Source organism: Schistocerca nitens, chromosome 5 (assembly GCF_023898315.1).
Source record: "Schistocerca nitens isolate TAMUIC-IGC-003100 chromosome 5, iqSchNite1.1, whole genome shotgun sequence".
Classification (NCBI taxonomy): Eukaryota; Metazoa; Arthropoda; class Insecta; order Orthoptera; family Acrididae; genus Schistocerca; species Schistocerca nitens.
In genome coordinates this window covers 694,088,783-694,106,351 of record NC_064618.1, presented here as the reverse complement: position 1 = coordinate 694,106,351, position 17,569 = coordinate 694,088,783, and positions in this window count along the sequence as shown.

The following is a 17,569-nucleotide window of genomic DNA, read 5'->3' as shown; positions in this document are numbered from 1 at the left end:
AACCACTCACGACAAAAAAATGGTTCAAATAGCACTGAGCACTATGGGACTTAACTTCTGAGGTCATCAGTCCCCTAGAACTTAGAACTACTTAAACCTAACTAACCTAAGGACATCACACACATCCATGCCCGAGGCAGGATTCGAACCTGCGACCGTAGCGGTCACGCGGCTCCAGACTGAAGCGCCTAGAACTGCTCGGCCACTCTCGCCAACTCGCTACATGACAGACCGTGCATTATGAATAAGTGCTCGATCGTGTTGAAAGATGCAGTCGTCATACCCGAATTGCTCTTCAACAGTGGTATGCAAGAAGGTGCTTAAAACATCAATGTAGGCCTGTGCTGCGATAGTGCCATGTGAAACAGCATGTTATGCACGCCATAACACCACCTCTGCCAAATTTTACACTTGGCACTACACACGCTGGCAGATGACGTTAACCGGGCATTCGCCAGACCCACATCCTGACATCGGATAGCCACATTATGTATCGTGATTCGTCACAGCACACAAGGTTTTTCACTGTTCAATTGTCCAATATCTACGCTCCTTACACCAAGCGAGGCGTCGTTTGGCATTTACCGGTGTGATGTGTGGCCTATGAGCAACCACTCGACCATGAAATCCAAGTTTTCTCACCTCCTGCCTAACTGTCATAATACTTGCAGTGGACCCTGATGCAGTTTGGAATTCTTGTGTGATGGTCTCGATAGATGCCTGCCTATTAAACATTGCGACCCTCTTCTGCTGTTGTCGGCCTCTGTCAGTCAACAGCCGAGGTAGCCCCTGTACACTTTTGTGGGTCACGTTTCCACTATCACATCGGAAACAGTGGAGGTAGGGATGTTTGGGAGTGTGGAAATCTCGCGTACAGATATATGACACAAGTGACACCCAATCACTTGACCACGTTCGAAGTCTGGGAGCGACCCATTCTGCTCTCTCACGATGTCTAATGACTACTGAGGTCTCTGATATGGAGTACCCGGCAGTAGGTAGCAGCACAATGCACCTAATATGAAAAACGTATGTTGCTTTTGATGATACTTTTGATCATATAGTGTATATTCACTGGATGCTGTACAAAAATAATCGTTGTCGAAGTACTTCATCGATAACTTTATTTTATTATATTTTCGTCTTCTAAATTAGCATAACCTGGCAGCAGTCACCCTCTCTGACACTCGAAGTAAATGTGAACCTCTGGAGGTGCCCTTACATAACGGAAATAGAAGTTTCTTCCAACTGTTCTTCAGTCCCAGTCTTCGGCAGTGGTATTCAGTAGATATGCCGTTTGTCCCCAACACTCGAGACGTGTATTGGTATCTACACCACACCAAGTAAGTCGAGAACTCTCTTGAGACAAAATTTCCTAAGCCTGTACTTCTGTTAGTGCTCTTCTAGTAAAGTGTTATATAACGAAAAATCTCAGCTAATGGAGCATAGAAAAGTAAATAATGCCTTCAGTCTGCACCGTAAATCACGAAATCACATTAAATGAAGAGAAAAGAAGACACAAAAGAAAAGGCAGAACAAATAAATTATTGTCCCATATCACCATATGCTCTTTGGAATGGTACTTTCAGGAAATTTTCAAAGGCGTCACTATATTTCTTCCGTGTTTGTTCCTTACCGTGTTGCAATTTGTCAGACATTTTAGGGAGAATACTGCGTAAATTTTGTGGCCCATAATCGAGGTCGTAGTGTTTTTATTTTGTGGTAGGGCTTCCATTGATGTATGATAGCCTCTGACACTGTGATGTGATTCATAGCGGGTTAATACATTTATCCAATCTGAGCTATAAATGGTCTCTATATCTTAATTAGCTAGGCAGTTGATGTAAAATGTATTGGCGTTTCAAAGTTAAAAACAGTTTAGTCATGAGCTAGTACTGTAACGTTATCACAAAACATGTAATGAGGACGACGCTGGCCGGCCGAAGTGGCCCGGCGGTTCTAGGCGCTGCAGTCTGGAACCGCGTGACCGCTACGGTCGCAGGTTCGAATCCTGCCTCGGGCATGGATGTGTGTGATGTCCTTAGGTTAGTTAGGTTTAACTAGTTCTAAGTTCTAGGGGACTAATGACCACAGCAGTTGAGTCCCATAGTGCTCAGAGCCATTTTTGAGGGCGACGCAGCAGCTGCTTCCCTGATGTTCTCGTGGCGTACTTGCTGTTTGTGACCTGAAAATAATTTACTAAACTGAAAGAAAATTCTGTGCTATTTGAATAACCTATGTGAGAGCAGAAGTGATTCTAACTGAACTAATGATTAAGAATCAAGACTCGACAAGGAAGAGATAGGCGATCCAGTGTTAGCATTTAAAAGAGCTCTGTGCGACCTAAGATCAAATAAGACGGAAGGGATGGATAAAATTCCATCGAAATTTCTAAAATCATTGGGAGAAGAGGCAACAAAAATATTATTTTCGTTTGTGCGTAGAATGCTTGAGACTGGTGATATAATATCAGATCTAACGAAAAACTTCACAGTCACAATTCTGAAGATATAAAATGGTGAGACATGTTCATAATTCTGAGAGAAATAGGGATAAGTCATAGGAAAAGATGATGTAAGACAAGAATGTAGTCTTTCACTCCTCCAAACTAAGAGTAAAATTTAAAGGGAAAGGATATCAACGATAAAATTCGCTGGTGACATTGCTATCCTCAGTGAAAGTGAAGAATATGATGCTATAGAAGTTTGTTGAAAAATAGGTGGACTGGTAAAGTACGGAAAGAGGAGCTTCTCCGGAGATTCGGCAAGAAAAGGGATATACGGAGAACATGGATAAGAAGAAGGGACAGGATGATCATCTGTTGAGACATCGTGTAGCTTCCATGGTACTAGAAGGAGCCATTATGGGTTAAAATCTGCAGGCAGAATACATCCATCAAATAATTCAGGACGTAGGTTGCAAGTGCTGCTCTAAAATGAGTCGCATCAAAACAATCAGAAGACTGATTGCTCAGAAAAAGCAAAATACAAGGACTACCTTTTGATATTGCATGAGAAGCAGTCGACGACTGACTCGCGCAGTATATCAGCGTGCTTATGGCAGCGATAGTGACAGATCTTACAGTAGCCGCTCTAAATGAGCAATTTCATTGCAGTCATATCTGAGATACGTTCTTTAAGGCTCTTACTAGTGGATAAAAACTCTTATCGGCTGACTTTCACAGCAAAATGTGTGCTGTATACAGTCCAAATGTCTAAAAGTTTTGTATGCCAATGGAGCGGGCTTGTGTAATCGTCCTTGGAGGAATCATAATGATAACAGAAGTAGTATGGTTTATTTGGGACATCATTGACTAATAATCGGAATGTAGTGGGTCCTGTGTTTCAACCCAGTCACTGATTAAATTCTGAGTAAAAATAATAAGCAATGGCGGCCGACAACTGGCGTCATAAGAAGTCATCAAATGGCTCTGAGCACTATGGGACTCAACTGCTGAGGTTATTAGTCCCCTAGAACTTAGAACTAGTTAAACCTAACTAACCTAAGGACATCACAAACATCCATGCCCGAGGCAGGATTCGAACCTGCGACCGTAGCGGTCTTGCGGTTCCAGACTGCAGCGCCTTTAACCGCACGGCCACTTCGGCCGGCAAGAAGTCATCCTCGTCCTGCCAAAGGCCTTGTCAAAGAGGTTGGAGGACCTCTTAAAGGTACCGCAGAAGAGAGAGTGGTGATAATTTCTCCACTGATGAAAGATTCTGTATCAGTCGCTAACTCAGATCTCCGGGAGGGAACTTTCAAATGGGTGATAACCATGAGAAAAACGGTAACACTCTACGAGAAGGAGCGAGAAGTGTCAGAAGAGATGCTATAAGGTACGGAAAGGAAAATGCAGAGGCACAACCTAGATATAGTGTGGGTCATTGAAGTAAAATGGAAAGCAAATAAGAATTTCTGGTCAGAAGAATACAGGATAACATCAACAGCAGCAGAAAATGGTATAATGGGAATAGGATGCATTATGACTAGGAAGGTGTGGTAGAGAGTGAGTTGCTGTGAAGAGTCAGTGACAGGTTTGTTCTCATCAGAGTCGACAGCAAACCAATGCCGACAATAGTTCAGGTACACTGGCCACAATCACAAGCAGAAAAGAAGAGATAGAGAAATTTTATGATACTGAACGGGCGATTCGATATATCCTAATAGTCATGGGGGATTGGAATGCGGTTGCAGGGGAAGGAATAGAAGAAATAATTAGAGTGGATATTTGCTTGGTATTAGGAATGAGAGAGAACAAAGACTAATTCAGTTCCATAAAGAAATTTTATGTAGTAACAACGATTACTCGGTTCCAGTACCACAAGAAGAAGAAACTAGTAGGATTACATCATGGCCAAACAGAAATTCCGAAGTCAGATACTGGATTGTAAGGCGCACGCAGGAGCAGATATAGACTAAAATCACAATTTAGTAACGATGAAAAGTAAATCGAAGAACCAGCAAGGTAGGGAGTGAGGCAGTAAAGCACTGAGGAATGATGAAACGAGTTTGAAGTTTACTAATAAAGTCGATCCTGCGATACGGAATACCACTAGAAAGAACAATCACAGATGTCGGACAGACAGAGTAGAATAATTGCAAAGAGATCTTGGGTAACAGAAGAAAGAAAGAAGAAAAAAAAGTTCAAGGAAAGACAGGAATACAGGAATATAAATCACTTAGGAATGAAACAAACAGGAGGTGGAGGGAAGCAAATGCAGAATGGCTGAATAAAATTTGTGAAAAAATCCAAAAAGAAGTGATCGTCGGAAGGACAGATTTAGCATACAGAAAAACAAAAACAACCTTCGGTGAAAGGAAAACCAAGGGTGGTAGCATTAAAATTACAGTGGGACGGGAAAGAGTGGATAGGTGGTAAGCGTACGTTTAAGAACTGTACAATGGAGGGGAATTACAGAAGGAGGAATTAAGAGTTGATACAGAGGTGATAGGGATTTCAGTATCAGGGTCAGAGCTTCGTCGGAGTTTCTAAAATAACTGGGTGGAGTAGCAACCAAACGGCTATTCAAGTTGATACACAGAATGTGAGAGTCTGCTGAATTTCGAAAAAAGTCATAGGCACAATTCCGAAGATAGTAGTAGCTGCTAAGCGCGAGAATCATCGCACAATCAACTTAACATCTCAGTAATCCAAGTTGCTGAGAAGAATAATACACAGAAGAACGGAAAAGCAAATTGAGTATCTGTTAAATGACCATACGTTTGCCTTTAGGAAAGGTAAAGTCACCAGACAGACAGTCCCGGCGTTGCGGTTGGTAATATATGCAAGACTGAAGAAAAATTAAGAAACGTTCATAGAATACGTCTACTTGAAAAAAGTGTTTGGCAATATAAAGTGATAAAAGATGTTCGAATTTCTGAGGACAATACGAGTGAACGAGTGAGCTATTGGAAACTACTGGTAATATATTAGTGCAATATCCACAAGAACCAAGAGGAAACAGTGAGGGTGGAAGGACACGAGCAAAGTGATCGGATTAAAAAGGGTGTTAGGTGGGTGTGTAGTCCTTCCCCTACTGTTCAGAATAAACAAAAGAAGAAACAATGGCACAAATAAAGGAAAGGTTCAAGAGTTAGACTGAAATTCTGGGTGAAAGGATATAGATGATAAAATTCGCTGATGACATTGCTGTCTCCACTGAAGGTGAAAATGAGTTAAAGTATCTTTTGAGTGTAATGAACAGTCTAATGAGTACAGATAAGGCCTGAGAATAAAGTGAAGAGAGTCGAAAGAAATGAGAAGTAGAAGACATGAGAAGTAGAAGAAATGAGAATAGCGAGAGGGTTGACATCAAACATGTTATTCACGAAGCAGACTGAATTTGAGATGTGGAGCTACTGAAGAATGTTGAAAACTTGTTGGACTGATTAGGTAAGGAATAAGGACGTTCTCCACCGAATCGGCAAAGAAAGGAAAACACTTAAAAGAAAAAGGGACAGGATGACAGGACAAGTGTTAAACCTCAGGGAATAACATTTGTGGTACTAGAGTGAGCTAAAAGACTAAAAATTGTAAAGTAAGAGAGAGATTCGGCTACCTCCAAGAAATAATTAAGGAAATGGGGTGCAAGAGCTACTATGAGGTGAAAAGGTTGGGGCAGGAGAGGGATTCGTAACTCAATAATGTTCATATCTGGGTATGGCCAGCGGAAGTGCTTAAACTCAGAGGACAGTTCCTAGAGCCACTCTGTAGCAATTCTGGACGTGTGGGGGTGTCGCATTGTCCTGCTGGAATTGCCAAAGTCCGTCGGAATGTACAACGGACATGAATGGATGCAGGTGATCAGACACGATGCTTACGTATATGTTAGCCGTCAGGGTCGTGTCTGGTCGTATCGTGGGTCCCATATCACGCCCACTGCACACACCCCACACCATTTCAGAGCCTCCACCGTCTTGAAGAGCCTCCTGCTGACATGCAGGTTCCATGTATTCATGAGGTGGTCTCCATACCCGAACATGACCGTTCACTCGATACAATTTGAAACGAGACTCGTCCGACCAGGCAACATGTTTACAGTCATCAACAATCCAGTGTCGGTGTTGACAGGCACAGGCGAGGCCTAAAGCTTTGTGTCGTGCAGTCATCAACGGTACACGAGTTGGTCTTCAGCTCAGAAAGCCCATGCCGACGATGTTTCGTTGAACGGTTCGCATGCTGACTCTGTAAGTAGGCTGTTTAGGTTTTCATGTTGGTATCGTCACGTAGCGCTCTGTATAAAAATCACTGGCTGTGCTGTGTGCAGTCTGTGGCTGGTTGGCATTGTTGCAATATTCACTACTGTAGTGTTGGGCAGTTGGATGTGAACAGCGCATAGCGTTGCGCAGTTGGAGGTGAACCGCCAGCAGTGGTGGATGTGGGGAGCGAGACGGCAGAATTTTGAGAGCGGATGATCTGGACGTGTGTCCATCAGAAAGAGTAAATTTGTAATATTGGATATCATGAACTGATATATATATATATATATATATATATATATATATATATATATATATATATATATATGACTTTTGAATATTATTAAGGTAAATACATTGGTTGTTCTCAATCACAATCTTTCATTTGCTAAGTATGCCTAGCAGTAGTTAGTGCCTTCAGTAGTTAGAATTTTTTATTTAGCTGCCAGTATTGGCGTTCGCTGTATTGCAGTAGTTCGAGTAACGAAGATTTTTGTGAGGTAAGTGATTCATGAAAGGTATAGGTTATTGTTAGTCAGGGCCATTCTTTTGTAGGGATTATTGAAAGTCACATTGCGTTGTGCTAAAAATATTGTGTCAGTTTAGTGATGATCAGAATAAGTAAAGAGAGAAATGTCTGAGTACGTTCAGTTTTGCTCAGCTGTTTGAAAATCAAATAACATAAGAGGTTTATCAGCACAGTAATTCATAAATTTTTCTAAGGGGACATTACATATGTCGACCCTTAGCCGACGATACCTCACTTGAATCTTCTGATTTTTTCTTGTAGTTGTGTAATTAGTGTAGTTATTGTTTATTTGCTAGAGCGTAATTGTAGAGAAAATTTCCTCTGTAGTTGTAGTTTTTGATTGTTGTACAGTAAAACAGGTGTGACATGCATATAGATTTGCACCAAGTACTTCGCAGCTGCGCTTGCAATTAACTAGATATTATTTTCAGTTGTATGTTAATGTGTTTTCTTATTTTTGCTCTTCAAATTGTGCTTTTCTTGTTGTCGTGTTGGATACATGATAATTGTGGAGTGTGAAAAACGTAACACTAGGCTCCAAAGTAAATTGAGAAATGATAGTGACCACGAGCGTAGTTTATCAGCACCACTGTGTAATGAATTAACAGACATTCAAAGTAGTAATTTGGTAATTGTGCATAGGGAAACGGAGCGGGCGGCAAATAATGGTGTAGACAGTGAAACAATTAGTGAACAGGGAAGCATTTTCGATCGATCGGTTGGCAACAGCTCGCCTCAGGATTCCGAAATGACGGGACACAATCTTTCAAATACTGTAGTTTCAGGTTTTGCGTCCTCACGGTTTTCTCAAATAAGTCAAGACACATTTTCTGCTTTTCAAAATGCGAATATTGCCGGTTCAAATGCACTGCCGAATAGCACTGAGGAACATGTTCCAGACACCAGTGCATTGTTATTACAATTAATGCAACAAAAGGGACAAAAGCTTCAAAATGGAACAAAATCTTCAAAAGTTAGACACAATGGAACAACACCAGAGACAAACACAGCCACAGCTTCAAAACGTAGACACCGCACTTGAACAAACACGTGAAGGTTTAACTGGTGAGTTACTTAAAATCGAATCGAAATGTCAAAAAGTCTGTAATGACGTAAAAAGAAAAATTTTTGAGCATTTCCAACCTATTTTTTCGCGTCATGAAAATGCATTTCAGAATCACGAAGCAGCCATAAAGGAACTGCAAACTATTGTTCATGAAAACCACGACACCTTGCAAGCTAAAATTGACTCAGTGGCATCTACCGATTCGGTTACACAACTTGCAAAAACTCAAGGAAACTTAAAGGACATGGTAGATACGCTTTCAACACAAATAGACACTCTGAAACTTGGCTCAAAAAAACACACTGAGGAAATCATTTCACTATCGGAGAAAGTAGCCTAATTTTCGGACAAAATAATAACATAGGGCACTTCGAAAATTATGACAAAAATTAGCAAAGTAAACCGAATTTTGAAATGGAACCGCCGAAACGACGTAACAATGACCGATATGCGAATCGCCGACACGATGACTTTGACTATAAGCTGTTCATTACTACAAGTAAATTCAAAACATTTAAGAACTCTGGCAACGACATTCATCCACAAGCATGACTTCATCAATTCTCTCATTGTTTTCCTCCCAACTAGTCATTGGGCACAGGTTAGAATTTATGTGTGGCTACCTAGAGAATGAACCAGCTGTAAGAATGCGATCGGTCATTCACCATTGTCACAGTGAAGGAGAATTTTATCATGCCTTCCTCTCATCATATTGGTCTCAAGCTACACAAGACCGAGTAAAACATAGCATCATAATGATGAAACATTTCGAACAATCTGAAATTCCAGTCTTATGCAATATTTTGAAGACATGTTGCATAAGATCAGTATCTGTCAAACCCATACAGCCCCTCAGAACTCATCCGCATTTGCATAATCAAATTGCCTGATCATTTACGATATATTATTTTGGCAGGACGTTGCAAAGACGACATTGACGCTTTTCAGGGACTGTTTCAAGAATTGGAAATTGACACTGACAATCGCGGGACGCGAAAACAGGAACACAACAATTACAGGTCACATCCGTCACAATTCCGCCATGACAGAAATAATAACTGGACACGAGAAGGCTATTCTTACAACGCAAATCGTGACCAAAACAGACACCACCCGTACGACTACCGTTGGCACAATAATAGTTACAGAGAAAGATCGCATTTCCGTAGTAGTGAATATGACAGAGATAACCATAGAAGCAGACAATATGGGAAGCAAAACAATTATTACCAAGGGAGACAGAATAACTTCAGATGCAACAGTTCAGCGTGCATTTACATTTCACGGAGAAATTCTCAATCACGTGACCGACAAGAAAGAAATTACAGAAACTACCGACATGATGGCAGACGATATAATCGTAACAACCGACCAGAATTTGATCAGAACTGGCGGGGCTCAAACAGAACAGGGCCCTATCGACAAGGTGAATTTGTAGAAGTTAGGTCTCCTAATCCTAATAATGACATGCGCCAACAAAGAGACAGACAATGACTCGCACCGCAGGCAGCCACGTGCGCCGACTTGCTCAGAGAAAAATAAGATAGACGCTAACCTTGAGAAAAATTTTAGCATTCCTTACCGACTTATACCACATGATAATTGTGTTGAATTTGAAACTCTGTTTACTAGGAAAAGTAAAGGTTTACCTCACATTTCGTACGTAAAACCGTTTATTAAGAGATAATCTTCTTTTTAACCTAGCCTTTGCCACAAAAGTTTTCTCTTCACATTACTACTGCCCTTTGTCACACTTAGAAACTGTTAGCATGCAACCTTGTTTTGAAGTTAACTGTCCAGTCAAGGACCTAGAGAACTTATTTGGAAAGTAATTACGAATGCATTGTTATAGTGAACAGACAACATGTTATTATTGTGTGTACATGCTTCCTTGTTCGTTGCACGATTACGTAACAGCTATAAGGTTTACGTACTTCGAACATATACCAGTACTACCAATGAGATTTTAATGTAACATTTTGTTTTACTTGAAAAGATATTCGTTATTTAAAGTACTTTCTGCGAGATTAAAGATGACTTAGTATTTGGTTTCTTTGACAGCTACACGATTATATAATGACGCTACTAATGAGTAACACAATTTATATTATTGCTTTTGCGTTTTATCTGTTTCATATCTGCACAGTATTTCTGTATTATTCTGAAAAGTAAAACATGTTGTATTAGTAACTTTGTGGTGTAGCTACAATGAGAGCCTTTTCCGTAGCACAACAATTAGTTACAGTACAGTACTTTCTTCATCATGGCAATAAGTGTAATAACTACGATATCTATACACAAAGTATTTCACTTTTGTTTATGATGAGGTAAGTACATTGACTTCTGCAGAACTTTGCTTACGGAGGACTATAACTATGACGCTTTGACAAAATTATCTTACAGCAAGATGCACAGTTTAGCGCTACAGGACATGCATTTGAGTGATTAATTTTTGTACTTAAAACATTAATTTTAAAATATTTTCCGTGATACATTTCATTCCTTTGCTGTATTCTGCAACATCTGAGGGTATAATTTCATTTATCCTCAGGGGATACATGCTTACTTTGTGTGCCATGTGTGTGGCAAGAACAAGGAATCTTAACTAACATGGTATTTGCTTATACACATTGGTACAATATTTCTCTAACCCATAATTACACAGCTATCTAATCATTTAACTGAGAGAGACAAACATATTTTTTACTATGTCAGTGACACATGTTTACGCAATTACACAGTTGGGTAACTTCACACTTATGAAATTGTATTTTGTCTGTACTTTGTGAACTGATCATATTTTTTCAGAACCATTGTGATACTATGAGAGCTTTGTATGATGTTTTTGGTATGGGATCATGATTTTTAAAGTATGTTTGAAGTAGATGACACTACTGAAATGAGAGGAGAATTTTTTTTTAAGTTCTGAAGTTATTGCAGAAAGCTACAACGTTTTTGAGATTTTACTGAGGTGTTATGATGTTATTATTATGACGATGATGTGTTTTATGCTGTTGAGGTATGTTTATGATAAATAAGCTGATGTTATATGAGGAATCTGATTTTGCTATGTACACTCCTGGAAATGGAAAAAAGAACACATTGACACCGGTGTGTCAGACCCACCATACTTGCTCCGGACACTGCGAGAGGGCTGTACAAGCAATGATCACACGCACGGCACAGCGGACACACCAGGAACCGCGGTGTTGGCCGTCGAATGGCGCTAGCTGCGCAGCATTTGTGCACCGCCGCCGTCAGTGTCAGCCAGTTTGCCGTGGCATACGGAGCTCCATCGCAGTCTTTAACACTGGTAGCATGCCGCGACAGCGTGGACGTGAACCGTATGTGCAGTTGACGGACTTTGAGCGAGGGCGTATAGTGGGCATGCGGGAGGCCGGGTGGATGTACCGCCGAATTGCTCAACACGTGGGGCGTGAGGTCTCCACAGTACATCGATGTTGTCGCCAGTGGTCGGCGGAAGGTGCACGTGCCCGTCGACCTGGGACCGGACCGCAGCGACGCACGGATGCACGCCAAGACCGTAGGATCCTACGCAGTGCCGTAGGTGACCGCACCGCCACTTCCCAGCAAATTAGGGACACTGTTGCTCCTGGGGTATCGGCGAGGACCATTCGCAACCGTCTCCATGAAGCTGGGCTACGGTCCCGCACACCGTTAGGCCGTCTTCCGCTCACGCCCCAACATCGTGCAGCCCGCCTCCAGTGGTGTCGCGACAGGCGTGAATGGAGGGACGAATGGAGACGTGTCGTCTTCAGCGATGAGAGTCGCTTCTGCCTTGGTGCCAATGATGGTCGTATGCGTGTTTGGCGCCGTGCTGGTGAGCGCCACAATCAGGACTGCATACGACCGAGGCACACAGGGCCAACACCCGGCATCTTGGTGTGGGGAGCGATCTCCTACACTGGCCGTACACCACTGGTGATCGTCGAGGGGACACTGAATAGTGCACGGTACATCCAAACCGTCATCGAACCCATCGTTCTACCATTCCTAGACCGGCAAGGGAACTTGCTGTTCCAACAGGACAATGCACGTCCGCATGTATCCCGTGCCACCCAACGTGCTCTAGAAGGTGTAAGTCAACTACCCTGGCCAGCAAGATCTCCGGACCTGTCCCCCATTGAGCATGTTTGGGACTGGATGAAGCGTCGTCTCACGCGGTCTGCACGTCCAGCACGAACGCTGGTCCAACTGAGGCGTCAGGTGGAAATGGCATGGCAAGCCATTCCACAGGACTACATCCAGCATCTCTACGATCGTCTCCATGGGAGAATAGCAGCCTGCATTGCTGCTAAAGGTGGATATACACTGTACTAGTGCCGACATTGTGCATGCTCTGTTGCCTGTGTCTATGTGCCTGTGGTTCTGTCAGTGTGATCATGTGATGTATCTGACCCCAGGAATGTGTCAATAAAGTTTCCCCTTCCTGGGACAATGAATTCACGGTGTTCTTATTTCAATTTCCAGGAGTGTATTTATTATGATGAAATATTGAAGAAGTGTCGACGAATATGTGTATGTGTAATAAGGTAAGGAATAATGAGTAGTGGTTAGGGACTCTGATTTGTGTAAAAGGATGTTGGAAACGAAGAATCGTGCTTTAAGAGTTATGAAACGTATGTACATGTTTGAATGTATCACAACGCTGATATTCATGAGATTCCGTTTCTACACATTTCTACTGTAATTTTTCGACCTGTGAAATTTTATTGGTATCAAACTGTCACTGTAGCAGAGAGAGCTGTCGTAAATGTTTCGGTAAGGAAGTTAAGTGACCTTGACGTAATGCTTTGTGGGTGCCCAGCTGCGCCAGTCACCTGGAGAAAAAGCCATTAGGTGGAGCAAAAAAGAGTCCATTAACCTCACTGTTGACATTCCTTTGTAGAAAGCATCGCAAATACGACACGCTCATACTTCAAAATATATGATTACAGTTTGGAGCTTGTACTTTCTGTTATTTACTGAATTGCCTAATGAAATGATGAGAAACATTTTATGACTAATGTCTTTCTAGTTGAAAGATATTGTACTGCCTTAGGAGATGCTACATGGCTAGTGAATGACGTTTTATGTCTTGCTTTATGTATATATTTGCCTATTTTGTTTAATATCTAGTTTCTAGTTGCACTGCAGTATTTGTTAAAATAAAATTTAATGAATGTACTAATATCACTATTTTCTGTCTACAGACCCAGTAAATAATAATGTTATGATCTACTTTCTTAAAAAAGGGGGGGAGGGGAGCACAAATAGACATTTCCCTTCATAGGAATTGCATACATAATCTTTTCAACTATTTGGTAACTTGTTTTGTAGAGTACGTTTTTGTGATGCATCACTGTAATGTTAAGATCTGACATAGGTGTTAGACATTTGCTGCTGCTGTTTGTCAGGCATTGTCCTACTGAATTTTACCTTGTGTTAAGCCAGTTTTACTACAGATTTATTTTTCTTGTTGCTGCACATTGGATTATATTAGTTGTAATGTTGCATTTGCTTTGCCAATTTAGATATACTGCTTCTTGATTTGCAGATTTGCATTATTTTGTCATTGCTGTTTGTGTTAATTGTTTTGTGCTGCTGCATTGACTTGTTCCTTAGTTTATGCATCTGAGCTCAGTAAATTTAAGTTAAGAGGGGGCAGGCTATATAAGAGAATGAGTTGCGATGAATTGGAAGAAATGCATTGGGAAGTTATATGAAAAAAGTTTTTTTTTCAAAAAGGTACTGTACAATGAAGAATAATTATTTAGAAAGAAGATGTGAATAGAATACAGAAAGCAGGTATAGATAGGACTTTTTGGGAATAATGATGAACGAAAGGAGATATCCAAGAAGTAAAGAAAGTATGGTCTGTAAAATACTGCAGTAAAACAAACCCTTTCCTTTCCTTTTGTATTATTCCGCTATGTGTTTGTGCACCCTTGTGTATTTGTGTTCTTCCTGTCTTTATGTGTTTATCTGATAAGCGTTATGTCGTACAACTTTTCTAATAATATGTTACTTTCTTTGTAAAGATGTTTAGACATTATTTATTCTGTTCTGTTTTAATGCTCATGTGTGAAATTAAAGTTTCGGAAACTATTCTCATTATTTTATTTATTTACTTATCTCATAATTCCAGTAACACTGATGTATATGTTTATTTCCATTCTTTTGTAAAGCCTGTATTATTACAAATGTTATCTGTATTATTATGTTTTTAATGATGTTTTCTGTACTTTTGTAATTGTATTCTCATGTTATAAAATTGTAGTTGACACCAGTTCATCAAATTAAGTATCTTGTAAGCATTCATTTGAGTGCACACATTTCTGTTGGTCATAGTATATGCACAATATGTGAGAAGTTGGGACTGTTAGTGTTTGTATATGTGTTAATAATTCAGCAAGGGACTGGTTAAGAGCATTGCTGGTTCTAAGGACAGACCAAAAAGTTTGTGAGTGCACGAGTGGTTGTTTATAGACTAGCTACATTGTCCAAAAGACTCTTCGATGGTGATTGTGCACCTGCACAGTCGCAACAGATGGCAGCTGGCCGTCTCTACAAGGACTGCAGTGGGTCTGCACCTTTGATAGCCCACCAATACCATACTCTCTACCAGGACTACAGTGCGTCTGCTCTGTGACGACCTACCTACCAATACTGTTCAAAACTTCGACTGACTCTGTTGTGGGTTTGCTCTGCTGTGGCCCACTACCTGTCTGCATGTCAAGAGACAGCACTGTCTTTCCGTTGGAAGGACAACACTACTTCTTCAAGACTGCGTGGAAATCCGCTACTTCCGTGCACATTTTCTTTTACTGCTCAGACTTTGAGAAAAAAAGAAAACTGTAATTACTATTGTGATGAATGATCAGGATTGTCTTTATGAACTGTGAGAAAATCTTTGCCTTTGACTAACAGTGTATCAATAAGTGTGTGCATTTGATACCTTTGATATTGTAATTATGAATTTTTTTTTCAAATCTGCATTGGCCACTGCCCAAAACAATTTGTAAAATTTTTGTGGGGAGCATGGGGGCTATGTAAGTAGGCTGTCTAGTTTTTAATGTTGGTAACGTCACGTTGCTCTCTGTACGAAAATCACTGGCTGTGCTGTGTGCAATCTGTGGCTGGTTGGCATTGTTGGAATATTCCCTATTGTAGTGTTGGGCAGGTGGATGCGAACAACGCATAGCGTTGCGCAGTTGGAGGTGAACCGCCAGCAGTGGTGGATGTGGGGAGCGAGACGGCAGAATTTTGAGAGCGGACGATCTGGACGTGTGTCCATCAGAGAGAGTAAATTAGTAATGCTGGATATCATGAACAAAAGTCATCACACACACACACACACACACACACATATATATATATATATATATATATATATATATATATATATATATATATATATATATATATATATATGTGACTTTTGAATATTATTAAGGTAAATACATTGGTTGTTCTCAATCAAAATCATTCATTTGCTAAGTATGCCTAGCAGTAGTTAGTGCCTTCAGTAGTTAGAATCTTTTATTTAGCTGCCAGTATTGGCGTTCACTGTATTGCAGTAGTTCGAGTAACGAAGATTTTTGTGAGGTAAGTGATTCATGAAAGGTATAGGTTATTGTTAGTCAGGGCCATTCTTTTGTAGGGATTATTGAAAGTCACATTGCGTTGTGCTAAAAATATTGTGACCGTTTAGTGACGATCAGAATAAGTAAAGAGAAAAATGTCTGAGTACGTTCAGTTTTGCTCAGCTGTTTGAAAATCAAATAACGTATGAGGTTTATCAGCCCAGTAATTCATTACTTTTTTCCAAGGGAACGTTACAACACTTGTTGACCGCACAGAATTGAAATCTGTAGCGATTTGCGGTAGGGTTCCATTTCTGTCACGTTGAACGATTCTCTTCACTCGTCGTTGGTTACGTTTTGCAGAACCTTTTTCCGGCCGCAGCGATGTCGGAGATTTGATGTTTTACCGGATACCTGATATTCACGGTAGACTCGTGAAATACTCGTACGGGAAAACCCCCACTTCATTGCTACCTCGGAAATGCTGTGTCCCATCCCTCGTGCGCCGACCTTAACACCAAGTTCAAACTCACTTAAATGTTGATAACTTGCCATTGTAGCAGTATTAACCGATCTAACAACCGCGCCAGACACTCGTTGTCTTATACAGGCGCTGCCGACAGCAGCGCCAATTCTGCGTGTTTAAATATCTCTATACTTGAATATGCATGCCTATACCAGTTTCTTTGGCGCTTCAGTGTTTTTGAGAGTGTAAGGGCGAATGTTATTGCAAATTGCGGAAATGGTCGGCCATTCCTATTTAGCAACGATATGGTAAGAAAATTGTTTGCAAAATTCCTTAAAAAACAGTGATTCACCGTATGTCAGTCGCTGAAAAGCTTCCGACCTCTTCGATGAGTGTTTTGTGTGGGATTATGACTGAACAATTAGGGGTATGCAACGATTTCTAAACTCGTTAGGCTCAAAAACTCCCTTCTGAGAACCACTAACTTTTACATCTGGTTTCATCTTTGGACTTTCTTTTCATTTACAATGAGGAAGGAAATGCTTACTGGAATAGAACTGAGGTTGGTGAAAACACCTCTCTCTCTCCGTTCGAACAGGCCTTAGAAGGCCCAAGGGAACCGGCCGGCCGCCGTGTCATCCTCAGCTCAGAGGCGTCGCGGAATGCGGTTATGTAGGAGGGGGGGGGGGCATGTGGTCAGCACACCGCTCTCCCGGCCGTTTTGTCAGAACACTAGACCGGAACCGCTTCTCCTCAATCAAGTAGCTCCTCAGTTTGCTTCACAAGGGCTGAGTGCGAGCTGGGTGAAGGCTCTGAGCACTATGGGACTCAACTGCTGTGGTCATCAGTCCCCTAGAACTTAGAACTACTTAAACCTAACTAACCTAAGGATATCACACACAGCCATGCCCGAGGCAGGATTCGAACCTGCGACCGTAGCAGTCGCACGGTTCCGGACTGCGCGCCTAGAACCGCGAGACCACCGCGGCCGGCGAGCTTGGTGAAGATACGTGCTTTTCCTGTGCTGATGTGCAAAGACAACAGTCAATGGTGTGGTGTCATACCGCTTCTTCCAACAAACACTAAGGTTACGACTACCGGTTTATAAGAACGGAAATGAAATTTTGCTTATGGAACGTGGAAAGACTGTAGGTTATAAAGCCTATCGTAACAAAAATGGCTCTGAGCACTATGCGACTTAACTTCTGAGGTCATCAGCCGCC